Here is a 14,207-nt window from a genome sequence, read left to right on the forward strand (position 1 = left end):
TCAGGAAAATTCGAACTACCACTAGAAAATGGGGATATCTGGGGTTGGGACAGAAATTTTGTCTTGCAACAGACCATCTACGAATCCTTCAAAGAGTGGTTGCAAGGGCCTCACTTTTTCTTTATGGTGTCGGATTTAACGTCCCCATACTGACCGGATGTGGTTGCTTACTAAAACATCTCGCACAGCTAAACGGACTACCCGTTTTGGCAAAGAATTTACTGCCGGGGGAGGGAATAAGACTAAAATTACCATATTTCTATTCCCTAATCACCCATGGCGACCTCAAAGGTCAGCACTTACCACCCGTCGTGTAAAATGAATGAGTTTCTAATTCAAAAATATGTGTAGCAGACGTATAACAATATAGCTTTTTAATTAGTTTGACTAACAATGGATTGAAACTTTTAATATATAAACAAAGAGTCATGCAAGACATATTCTCGAAACAACGGATCCATCAAGATTGAAATAGTGGCGAGTATTCGAAGGGAAAACGATTGCTGGCCCTGCATGGACATATCCCACAAAGTTGTCCATATTGTCTACAGCAGTTTCTACATCTTAATGTATAGCGAAACCGCGATCTTTTTTCACGACTGAAAAAAATAAACAAATTGTACGTGTACTAATATAAATGCTAGATCAAAATAGTGGAAATTGTAAGAACATTATATGCTCGTTCTTTTTTTTTTTTTGTCATGTTTTTGTATTCATTTGTTATTATTTGTGTGTGTGTGTGTGTGTGTGTGTGTGTTTATTTTATTTATTTTGTTATTTCTTTATTCGTATGCCTTCAGTTATCAACAAAAAATGACAGATGTAAAACTAATTATGTAATGTTTGATTTACAACTGAGGCCCCTCATGGGGGTGTCCAAGTAATCAAATAATCACAAATTTTTTGCCAATATAATCACATAATCATTAATTTTTTTTTTCAAAAAAGATGATCAAATAATGAAAAATACAGTCCTAGTTTATCAAATAATCAAATGATCATAAAAAATTTAGTCTGGTAATCAAATAATCACTATAAAAACGGTCAAGTAATCACATTATCAAAAACCCCATGAGGAGGCTCACAACTTATCACTAAAAAATCAACATTTAAACGTTAAAGACTGACATGAACACACTTACACTATGTAGATAGATAAAATATATATAAATTGTAGTTATTTTACAGTTTTCCTCACATCATCATAACCTAATATATTCCAAGGGATCGCCCCGCCCCCTCTCCCATCACCCGTCTGAATCCGTTGATGACCTCATTACAAGCTAATCTATTCAGTTCAAATTGAGATATAACTTTTATAGCTAAAGAAACCTTCAATAGAGCCACATATGATGGCAAGCCGTTTTACTATTTATTCCAACTTCAAGATATCGCATATAACATATATAAGATATCTAATATAATCTAGTTTTATGAGATATCTTATGTTTATAATATATCTCATTATATATATATATTAAGATATCTTTTAAGGAAAATTGTAAGACTTACTTTCTAAACTATATATTAAGATATATTCTAAACTATAAAAGATATTTTCTAAACTATATAAGATATCTTATAAACTATATGTGATTTCTTATAAAGTTTATTATATATCTTGAAGTAAAACCAAATAGTAAAACACCTTGTTTTATAGCTTCTCCCAGTACTTGATAAAATTACATAATATTATGTTATGTTATACATATATCTAGTACAAAACAATTGACGAAAAATCACTATACATGTTTGTACATGTACACTGTTAAGGTTTTAATTATATAAACATGTGCATAGATGTACACAGTAAAATTTTGAATATGTACATGTGTATACATGTACACGGTAAAGTTTTTGAATTATATATTCATGTGTATACATGTACAGGGTAAAGTTTTTAATTATATAAACATGTGTATACGTGCACACGATAAAGTTTGTATTATATATACATTTGTACACATGTACACAGTAATTTTTTTTAATTATATCAACATGTTTATACATGGACACGGTAAAGGTTTTTAATTATATAACGTCACAGTACCCAAATTGCACCTATTCAACAAAAATTAAAAAAAAAAAGTTTTAAATTATATCTACATGTGTTAACATGAACATGGTAAAGTTTTTAATTATATAAACATGTGTATCTGTGCATACGGTAATGTTTGTGTTATGCATACATTTGTATACATGTACACAGTAATTTTTCTTAATTGTATATACATGTGTTTATATGCACACGGTAAAGTTTTAAATTATATCTATATTTGTATACATGTACACAGTAATTTTTTAAATTATATATAGAATGATGTGTATACATGCACACGATACAGTTTTTATTATATATACATTTGTATACATGTACACAGTATTTTTTTTTCAAATTATATATACATTTGTATACATGCACACGGTAAAGTTTTCTATTATATATACATTTGTATACATGAACACAGTAGTTTTTTTTAATCATACATACATGTGTATACATGCACACGGTAAAGTTTTAAATTATATTTATATTTGTATACATGTACACAGTAATTTTTTAAATTATATATAGATGTATATACATGCACACGAGACAGTTTTAAATTATATTTATATTTGTATACATGTACACAGTTATTGTTTTTAATTATATATACATGTGTATACATGTACACAGTATTTTTTTTCAAATTATATATACATTTGTATACATGCACACGGTAAAATTTTCTATTATATATACATTTGTATACATGAACACAGTAGTTTTTTTTAATCATATATACATGTGTATACATGCACACGGTAATTTTTTTTTTATTATATATACATTTGTATACATGTACACAGTATTTTTTTTAATAATATATACATGTGTATACATGCACACGGTAAAGTTTTTTTTATTATATATACATTTGTAAACATGTACACAGTATTTTTTTTAATAATATATACATGTGTATTCTGTACATGCACATGACAGCTTTTTTAATTATATATACATTTGTATACATGTACACAGTTGTTTTTTTAAATATATATACATGTGTGTACATGCAGTCGGTTATTATATTATTTCTGTCAGCTTTATAATTGATGAGAAAAGTGAAACATACCTCAAAACTTCGTCGCTTCTTGTATCTGCATTGTCTGTCATGGCTACAAATAAAGAATGTATTATTTATATTCATCACTCATTTAATTAACGTTTGATTTTTTGGGAAAGGGGGGGGGGGGGTATGTTGTTATAGGTCGGATAATCTTTTTTTTCCCCAACTTTGTACATAATTCTTTAAAATTACTGCATTTCGTTTGACAGAATTATCAATTTCGTCCTTTTGGGCAAGAGTATTATTTGAGTACTTCTGATCACTTCTAATGCAATGATATTCCTTTCCATAATAATCCTACCTAGCTATACCTTTGTCAAACCCAGACATTTACTTCTTATCGTACGTAACTATTCACATAAAACATTTTGTTTTCTTGCTCCTTTAAAAACTGCCTATCTACCTTCTCTGTGTTGTTCAATGAAATTTATATTCATCGATGGCTAAATTTATTTTGATGTAATGACTCCTACTTCTCCAAAAAGTGAAAAGATTAATCGACCATTTTATGCATGAACTATTTGCCACTAGACATTAAGCCAGCAATAATTAATAAATCATTAACAAGGGTAAATGGAAGACAATTATAAATAGCACTTATAGATTTTTACTGCTAATATATTTGAATACGACAGTGATCACATCATTTTCTCGAGTTTTTTTATACCTGATATTTTATGACATTATACTATCTCATAGGTTACATATTTACATAAGGGCTTAATTCCCTTTTGTTGATCATCTTTTTAACGTTTGTATTATGTTTGGGATTTTCAAATATTTTGGCCTCGAACATCACTGAAAAGACTTTTTAATTGTCGAAATGCGCATCTAGTGCAGTAAAATTGGTACCGTTTATATTTATGACATGCCCTTATATTAAAAACATTTCATGAAGTTAAAAAGAAATGAAAAGAAAACTACAATAACTGATTAATTAAACAAAAACCAAAAATTACTAAATAATTGATCATGAAAAGTAGCTACTCTAATATCTATAAAAACGTAGAAAAATCAAAAAAAGTCCACCAAAATATGATTCTAACCAGCTACTTGAAAGCCCCAATATATTAACTGCTCGAAGTAAAAAACGGCGTTTGTGCGGTGTCGTGGTGGTCATGAGCCCGCCCCCTTATACTTCGGAAGCACGAGTTTCAAGTATAAAAAAAGAAAATAATGCTGCTGCAGACAACACATAAATCCTGAAATGTCAGAAGCTAAAGAACTTATATTCAATGAAGTACTACTTGTATATAATATAACAAATATATCATTAGCAGACAATACTTGCTATCATCTTTAAAATATAAAGCTTATTGCTATTACAAATGAATTACCTTGACAGACCGTAACATCACATAAACATATACCATAACGAATGACTTACCGTGACACATCGTAGCAAGACAGAAACAGACTACGGAGAATAGCATTAGTTTATGCATTGTTATCTATTAACACTCAGTTTGCTGTGCTCTCAAAACCAATGTTCTTTTATATGTACACCTAAAAGATTTAATTTTAGTTATCGCTGCACAAACATAATCTAAAAATATAAAAAAAAAATCATTTCGAAAATACATGCAGTGGCGGATCCAGGGGAAAAGGGGGGTGGAGGTGGTGGTGGTAGTGGTGGGGGAGGGGGGTATCCGGAGGTTGGAACCCAACTTTTTTTGACGATCAATGCTTTTGAATAGGAACATATGGTTCGACCCCCCACCCCCCTTTATCCTGGGATGGAACTCCCTTTTTATAATTGGCTGGATCCGCCCCTGACATGAAATCAGCCAGGCATATAAATAAACACATTTATACGTCCGGATTAACATCAACCATGCCTCTTGTAAATGACAACACAAATGTATTGATTGTCAAAAGCTTAAGATAGAAAAATATCACAAAATTATAGTAACATAAGATTACCATTTAATTTAGATAAACTTTCAATACGTTTTAGCACAAAAAATTATATGTAACATGACGCTATACAAAGCACAAAAACGATTTATTTTTTATGAAAGTATGATACTTAACCCCTAACGGGAGCTAGGGAATGTGCATGATTTTCATATATGATGACGACATAATCTTTCAATCTGTATAATTGAGGTTCTGGAGCTGGCATGTCATTAAATGCTAGTAGTCCGTTGTTAATTTATGTTGAATATTTTCATTTTGCTTACTAGTTTCTTCTGTTTCCTATTCTGACATCGGACTCGACTTCTTTTGAACTGAATTGTACTGTGTGTATTGCTGTGTGTTTTTTATTCCACATTGGCTAGAGATATAGGGGAGGGTTGAGATCTCATAAAACATGTTTAACCCTGTCGCATTTTTTCGCCAGACCCAAGTCAGGAACCCCTGGCCTTTGTTAGTCTTGTATGTTTTTTTTTCCCAATTTTGGTTCATTTATATGTTTCGGAGCTTAGTGTGACGTCCATTAGCTGCCACTAGTACATGTATACATTATTGTTTAGTGGCCAGCTGAAGTCTGCCTCTGGGTGCAGGATATTTTCACTATGTTGAAGACCCATTGGTGGCCTTGGGCTGCTCTTTGGTCTGGTTGTTGTCTCTTTGACACATTCCCCGTTTACATTCTCAATTCTAAACTTGGATAAATTCTGGTATTAAAGCGCTTCATAGCTTTCTTAATTTCGATTTCCCAATATTACAACAAATTAAAATGTTTTGTGGGTTTAATACTTGGTGCTTACGTAAATATATATATATACAGTCACGTGTATTCCGAATTTTATAATTATATCTTTATAAGTATTTTTTTCTAATGATTTTTTAAGTAGTTTCACCACCAATGTTTTGTTACTGACCTTTGCTTACAAAAAAGCTTTAACACGATTTCCTGCATTTACTAATATTAATTCTGTAAATCAGAACTAATAATTCCTGAACTTTACAAGAACTTTATTTATAACTGCATAACTGAATTCGACCAAGAAAGTAGATTCAATATGAAAAATATTATGATATATCAATGAAATAACAAGTAACATTCATTTATAAGCACCGTCAACATTTCCTTTTAAAACATAGTACTCACTTTTATTATAAAAACCTTACCTTTCTCTGAATTAATCACTGATCTATTCAACTCTAGTGTAGCAAATTAAACGCGCATTTCTATGAAGGAGTAAGTTTAATAGTCGGACAAGAACCAATTATATTACTACGGCAATTTTCGTTACAACGTCGGGAACAGTCGAATATTTACGATTTATAATCGTATATAATCAAATTGACACTTTCACTTGCTCGATGCCTCTACTGGTCGACTGTTAGTTAGTCTCCGAGGGTATCACCAGCCCAAAAGCCAGTACTTCGGTACTGACATGAAAATACGGATATTTTGTTATTAAAATCTGCTGTTAAATTTTATTTAGAAACTAGATTTAATTAAGGAATATATCTCCCTCATGCAAAGCTTAGATTCATTGCCCGGCTTTGGCTATACTTTTTGTCCTTTTTCATTACAACTGTTCATCTTATTAATAAGCTTTTGATTTTCAAATATTTTGCCTCGAGCATCACTGAAGAGACATTTATTGTCGAAATACGCTTCTGGTGCAGACAAATTGGTACCGTTCTTTATAGATTTTATGCATTCAAAACGCTTACTGGGTAACCCACGTAAGGATTGCCCCCCCCCCCCCCCCCAATGGAATGTGGATGATGTATTTTAATTACTTGAGAAGCTAAATGACCAACAAGGACCTGAAAAAAAATTACAAAACTATTTCAAAATCGAATATGCTTAAAGGCGTTTGAACTTTACTTTACTTTTAACTTCTTAATTCATCAACGGAAAGTTAAAGAAATCGGGTGCATGGCGTAACACTCCCACTATGTGGTTTTTGATACTATCGCCGACAACTGACGCTCCATCTGCAGCGGAGAAATTCATTGTTAGTATATATATATATATATATATATATATAAAAAAAACTGTGTATCAACTATTGACTTTTGACGAGATCAATACGTTATATGTGGACCTGTTCAGATCATATTGACCGAGGACGAAGTTGGAGTGTCAATATAATCTAACAGGTCCATATATAATGTACTGACTGAGTGAAAGTCCTTAATTGATATATTACATATGTAAATAGTGTATTATGGAAATGGACTTCAATGTTCTACATTTGTATCTGTGTATTTTACATTGTAATTTGAAAGATCTTTAATATTGACCGTATATATATATATATATAGAAACATAGCGTCCATATATATACTTAAAAATAGAAACACGGCTTCAGATACATATAATACCCTTTGACACACGTGATCGTAATAACCAATGAAAAAAGAAGAATGCTACACCATAATATATATAGATAGATATTGTGCTTCCGGAACGCTTTTTCTAAATTTACCTTCATCAGGAATGCTAAATGACAAAGAAAATCGAATATGTATCAAAACGACAAAAAAAAAAATTCAAAAGAATAATGAAAATTTTCTAAGACCAAATTGTACCTTAGGTAAAAATAATCTCTAAATTCATAAACGGAATACTGACAACATACGTACAACCTCTTATAACAACCTCTTATAGTATCTACTTGAGAGTGATACGTTGCAATTACAAAGAAAAAGTACTTCCGTCAAAACACGTATTTGAACGTGGAACTCTGAACCATCAGTTTGAGTGTTGGAAAACAAATTCAAGTATACACATTTGAAATCGTCTCCTTTTCAAAAAGATACTTCATGACCGTAATTCTAACAATGTTTTGACGCTGGGACACAGTTTCAATTGATTTGTACTTTTGATTGGGAATTTCCATTTAAAAACATTATATTTATAAATAAAAATGACAAAAGTGTAACATCATAAGCAGACCATGGGGCTTGTGGCAGAGGGGCAGTTGCGTAATTTTGAATCCCCCTTTTCAATTTAAAACAAAACAAAACAGTGAAAATAAGCGTGCTGTCATAAGTTGAGGTTTAATAGGAGAGTCTGGATGGGGTTTACAGAATAGAGAACAATGGGCAAAATGTGCAGAATAAATGCCAATAAAAATAAAGAATAGAGAAATATAGGGCCAAAAATAAGAAATAGAGAATAACATGAACAATAGGGTTCTAAAATATAAAGAATAGAGAATGATGTGCAAACAATATAAAGAATACAGAAAATGTCATAAAAAAAATTAAGAATAAAGAAACGAACGACTCCCCATCCAGACCCTCAAAAAGGATTCCTTATCATAAATCGATTCTTGTTTATAAAATTATCAACAAGAAAGCATCTAATTACATTAAGGACCTCCATTGTTCAATTATAAACATGACGTCAGTGAGCATGACTCGTTTCCGTTATCATTCCTCTGTTTTAGCAGTTGTCACTATTAATGAAATTCGACGTCTGTCGGCAGAACGAATCAATTTTGCTGCTCTCTCTTTATAATATATCAGTGAACGCGGTGGACAGTTAACTTGGTATTGATTGTAAATAGCACATACAAGTTATTTGTAGTATATTTATGTTCGTATAATACAGAAAAAAAAACGCAAAAGTAATTGAAATTAACAGAAAACAAAAATGACGGATTTTGGAAAAGAGGGGGAGGGCTAATAAAAATGTCCCAACATTCCTGTATTGGGGCAATCAAAGTCACAAATCGAAGATGTACAGCCATTACCATGGCTAAAAGAAACCTGATCAAGACCGGGTCTTTACCTGCATCTCTGCATGCAATTGAAGTAAACATGTTTATACTGAATCATAACTGGCAAAAAAATATAAACCATTCCCTTTCATTAAAGCCAAGGAAACTTTGCCGAACATTTTAAATGTACAATGAGAGTTGTAAATTTCAAACTATCGGCAAACAGGAAGTGGCTACATGCAGATGAAACAGTTGCTCACACGCCACAACTTAACACTATAAAAAGCTCTATACCAAATATCAATTATTTTCCCCCATAGACACATCAATTGATGCCAAGTTTAACGAAAATTTTCCTTGTACAATGAGTTGTAAAATTTCAATCTTTCATCAGATAGGAGGTGTCGGCAGCAATTAAAGAATATATAAAAATTGCTTACATACGTTACAGTTAAACCTTTATATCATGTACAGACCATATATAAATTCATTCTCTTTCAAAGAAGCTATGAATTATTTTGACGAATTTTAAAGTCTTCTTTCCAAGGTAAAGTAGCAAACATTTCATGTTTTGTTTTAGTACGAGAACGTATTTACAATAAATACAGTGGTAGATAATGTGACGGGATGACAGGAAGTCCCGTGGGGGAGATTCGAACTGCCACTGGAAACTGAGGGTATATGAGATCCGGACAGAAATTGCCTTACAACACCTACAAATCCCTAAAAGAGGTGTTGCAAGGGCCGCACACTCTCTCTCTCTCTCCACGATTCGTAGCATTAAACGTACTATACCGATTCTAACCGGATGTTATTGCAAACTTAAATATATCCATCCTGCACATTGCTTTGGCAAGGGCTTTTCTGTCGTTGTGAAGAAGACCAAAGCGTCGTGTAAAATAAGTGAGTTTCCAATTCAAAAATATTTGTAGCAGATGTATAACAATATAGCTTTAACATAAATTTGACTAACAAATGGTTGAAACGTTTAATATATAATCAAAGAGCTATGCAAGACATTTTCGTGAAATAACAGATCCTTGATACTTGAAATAATGCATTGATTCTATTTGTAGGGAACACGAACATAATTATGCCATGCCCTGCCTCTACAGAATGTTAAAATTTCTGGTCCTGCATCGTCCCCTTCTGCGATATTGTCTAGAATTACAGCAGTTGCTGTTACTAGTACATCTTCGACTACGTCTACAGGTATGTCTCGCTCTTTTTTCACGATTGAAAAAGGTACACAAATTGTCCTTAATTAATGCAGGATTATAATAGAGGAAAGGATTTTGTTGTGTTCATTTTTTTATAAGTCATGTTTTTGTATTAGTTTTATTTTTTTGTTGGTTTTTTTTTTGTAGTTATTTAACATTTTTTTTTTTTTACATTTTCACAATCTATTATAATATCCAACTCACTATTCGAATTGAAGATAGCTTCAATAGAGACAACATTCTGATTTATAGCATCGCCCAGTATATTCAATTCTTAATATTTTACTTATTAATAAAATAAAAAATTATATAGTATGTAATGTAATATCTAGTACAAAACAAATGACGGTAAATCAATATACATGTATACATGTACACAGTAACGTTTTGTAATTATATATACATGCGTGTGAAGTGGTTTTATTATAATAATTTTATTATTTCTGTCAGCTTTTTCTTTGAAGAGAAAAGTAAATTATACCTCAAAATTTCGTCGCTTCTTATATCTGCACTGTCTGTAGCATGTGTAGAGGCTACAAATAAAAAATATATTATTTATATAAACCATTCATTATTTTATCGTTCAATTTTCGGGGGTGTAGTGCGGTAATTTTATTTTTTAGGTGTACGCATTTATTCCCATTAGAAATTGTGTTATTTTTCCTTTCAAATCTGCCACTCCTCCTTTTCTATGTTTCCCAATGAAATTCAAACTTATCTATTACTAAAAAAAATGTGTTTAAGTAGCAATGACTGCTATTTTCCAAAAAGGTAAAAAGGAATAATTGACCTGTTTATGCATGAAATATTTGCCACTAGACGTTAATTAAATAATCTATAAATCAAATCAAGGGTTAATAAAAGACAATAATTATTATAATTAACACTTTTGTTTATTACTACTGAAATATTTGAATATGACAGTGTAATCATATATTTTTTTCGCGGTGTATTTGTATACCCTATATTATATAACATTCTATATATTAAGCCGAAAGTGCCTTATGAAGAAAGAATATGTGACAGATGTTTTTTCAGATGATGTTGAGGGTGAAATTCATTTTCTTTTACAATGTTCTTCTTTTTATCAGCAAAGAAATGTTTTTCTTCACTATATTACCAAAGAATGTCCATCTTTTTTAAACTTGTCCTGTTTTAACAAATTTATATGGTCAATGACTATGGAAGATACAAAAATTACTTTGAAAATAAGTGACTTTATTTCAGAAAACCTTCCAACTTAAATGCATGCTAATATTAAATATGTAATATTCCATGAAAGTATTATATAATATATTGTATGCTTCATTTTAGTACAAACATTTGTACACTACCTATGTACCTTGAATAATAATTTGTTATAATGTCATGATAATCATTGTAAAATTGTTGTATTTTATGTATATGCCACTTGAGGGATAATAAAAATCTTGAATATTGAATCTTGAATCTATACCATCTCATAGGAGGTTTGTGTTTACATAATGCCTTTTGGTTGATCAGGTCTTCAACTTTTACCTTTGTATTATGTATTATATTTTCAAATATTTTGGCGTCGACCATCACTGAAGAGACATTAATTGTCGAAATGCGCATCTGGTGAAGTAAAAACGGTACCAGTATCATGAGTATATCATAAATACAATTCATAATGGCATGCACCAATATAAAAACATTTACTGAAGCTAAAAAGAAATTAAAAAAACTATGATTGCTGAAATTTAAAACTAATTGATCACGAAAAGTAGCTTAACTAATTTAAACACTTCGAAAAATAAAAAAGTGTCCACCAAAATATGATTCAAACCAGGTGCTCAAAAACCATATTATGTGTACTGCTCGATAGTCAAAAAGGGGAATTTGTGCGATGTCATGGCTGTCATGCGCCCTCCCATATTGCTGCGGCACGAGTTTCGAGTATAAAGAAGAGAAAAGAAAAAAATGCAAACAACGAGACAATCGAGAAATGTCAAAAGCTTATATCCAATTATGTAGTTCTAGTATACAATATAACAAATAAGTAAATTAAAAAAAACTTGCTATTATCTTTACAAGCCCTTTATAGCTTGCTGTTCGATGTGAGCCAAGGCTCCGTGTTGAAGACCGTACCTTGACCTTTAATGGTTTACTTTTATAAATTTTGACTTGGATGGAGAGTTGTCTCATTGGCACTCATACCACATCTTCTTATATCTATTTAGTTTTCTATGTTGAACTTTGTGTACTTTATTTGTCTGTTTGTCTTTTTCTTTTTTAGTCATGACATTGTCAGTTAATTTTTGACTTATGAGTTTGAATGTCACGTTGGTATCTTTAGCCTCTTTTTCCTAAAGCAATATCTTCAACGAATTTAAATTAAAAAAACACAATAAAGGTAGGAGTAAAGCCTTTATATATGTGTGTCGTAACGTTCAAAATTTCTGTTGTCTAATCCTAATTCTTGAAACCGCTTCTTTCTCTATTTCATATTTAAGCATACATTTGAAGCAACAGTAGATAAACGATTTAAAATTTAATGAATTCATTTTTCCTATACAAATCACGAGTACAAACTGAGGAAAGCACACGAACAACGAAATGAGTAAGACAGGGTACGTCTCTTGCTATGTAGAAGTTAAGGGAAACAAATCAACTACACAATGAAAGGAGTGAGACCGGGTACGTCAACAGAGTGAGTGTCTCTTGCTCTGAATGCATCATTAGCCTTGAGTACTACAAAAGAAGTGAGACCGGGTACATCAATAGGGTAAATTTCTCTTGCTATGCATGCATCATTAACATTGATAACTACAAAAGGAGTAAGAGCAAGTACATCAACAGAGTGAGTGTCTCTTGCTATGCATGCATCATAAATCTTGATAACCAAAAGGAGTGAGAGCGGGTACGTCAACAGGTTAAATGTCTCTTGCTCTGCATGCATCATTAGCCTAGAGACCTACAAAAGGAATTAGACCGGGTACATCGACAGGGTGTGTATCTTTTGCTATGAATGCATCATTAGTCTTGAGAACTAAAAAAGGAGTTGGACTGGGTACATCGACAGGATACGTATATTTTGCCATGTATGTATCATTAGCCTTAAAAACAACAAAAGAAGTGACACCGGGTACGTCGACAGGATAAGTGTATCTTTCTATGAATGCATCATTAGCCTTGAGAACTACAAAATTTATCACATCGGGTACATCAACAGGGTAAATGTATCTTGCTATGTATGCATCATTAGCCTTGATAACTACAAAATTAGTGAGACCGGGTACATCAACAGGAAAAAAATATATCTTGCTTTGCATGCATAATTAGCCTTGAGAACTACAAAAGGACTGAGATCGGGTACGTCTACAGGGTAAGTGTCTCTTGCTTTTCATGTATCATTAGCCACGAGACATACAAAAGCAGTGAGACCGGGAACGTCTACAGGGTAAGTGTCTCTTGCTATGCATGCATCATTTGCCACGATACATACAAAAGGAGTGAGACCGGGTACGTCTACAGGGAAAGTGTATATTGCTATGCATGCATCATTTGCCACGAGACATACACAAGGAGTGAGACCGGGTCCGTCAACAGGGTAAATGTCTCTTGCTCTGCATGCATCTTCAGCCTTATGAACTAGAAAAGGAGTGAGACCTGGTATATCAACAGGGTGTGTGTCTCTTGCTATGCATGCATCTTTAGCCTTGAGATCTACAAAAGGAGTGAGACCGGGTACATCAACAGGGTCAGTGTCTCTTGCTATGCAAGCATCATAAGCCTTGGAAACAACAACAGGAATGAAACCGGCTACGTCAACAGGGTAAATGTCTCTTGCTATGCATGCATCTTTAGCCTTGAGAACTACTAAAGGAGTGAGACCGGGTACATCAACATGGTAAATTTCTTTTGCTATGAATGCATCATTAACCTTGAGAACTACAAAAGGAGTGTGACCGGCTACGTCAACAGGGTAAATGTCTCTTGCTATGCATGCATCTTTAGCCTTGAGAACTACTAAAGGAGTGTGACCGGGTACATCAACAGGGTCAGTGTCTCTTGCTATGCATGCATCTTTAGCCTTGAGAACTACAAAAAGGAGTTAGTCCGGGTACATCAACATGGAAAGTGTCTCTTGCTATGCATGTATCATTTACCTTGAGAAATACAAAAAGAGTGAGACCGGGTACGTCAACAGAGTAATTGTCTCTCGCTATGTATACATCATTAGTCTTGAGTATATAGACGGATTGACACCGGGTACG

The 14,207-nt window shown here is 32.4% G+C and overlaps 1 long non-coding RNA gene across 2 annotated transcripts; it reads right to left on the reverse strand.

The window, feature by feature from the left end:
* Window positions 1-357: 357 nt before the first annotated feature.
* LOC127705279 (uncharacterized) lies at window positions 358-6,293 on the reverse strand. 2 transcript variants are annotated; one of them, XR_007983807.1, is made up of 4 exons: window positions 6,195-6,293; window positions 4,504-4,622; window positions 3,123-3,165; window positions 358-599 (listed from the first exon to the last, which is right to left on the reverse strand). It is a non-coding gene; the product is annotated as an uncharacterized LOC127705279 (long non-coding RNA). The 2 variants fall into 2 exon arrangements; XR_007983806.1 differs by having other exon boundaries at window positions 4,504-4,662; window positions 6,195-6,274.
* Between the last annotated feature and the right edge of the window lie 7,914 nt (window positions 6,294-14,207).

This window comes from Mytilus californianus, unplaced genomic scaffold, assembly GCF_021869535.1.
Source record: "Mytilus californianus isolate M0D057914Y unplaced genomic scaffold, xbMytCali1.0.p SCAF_6, whole genome shotgun sequence".
In the NCBI taxonomy this organism is placed as follows: Eukaryota; Metazoa; Mollusca; class Bivalvia; order Mytilida; family Mytilidae; genus Mytilus; species Mytilus californianus.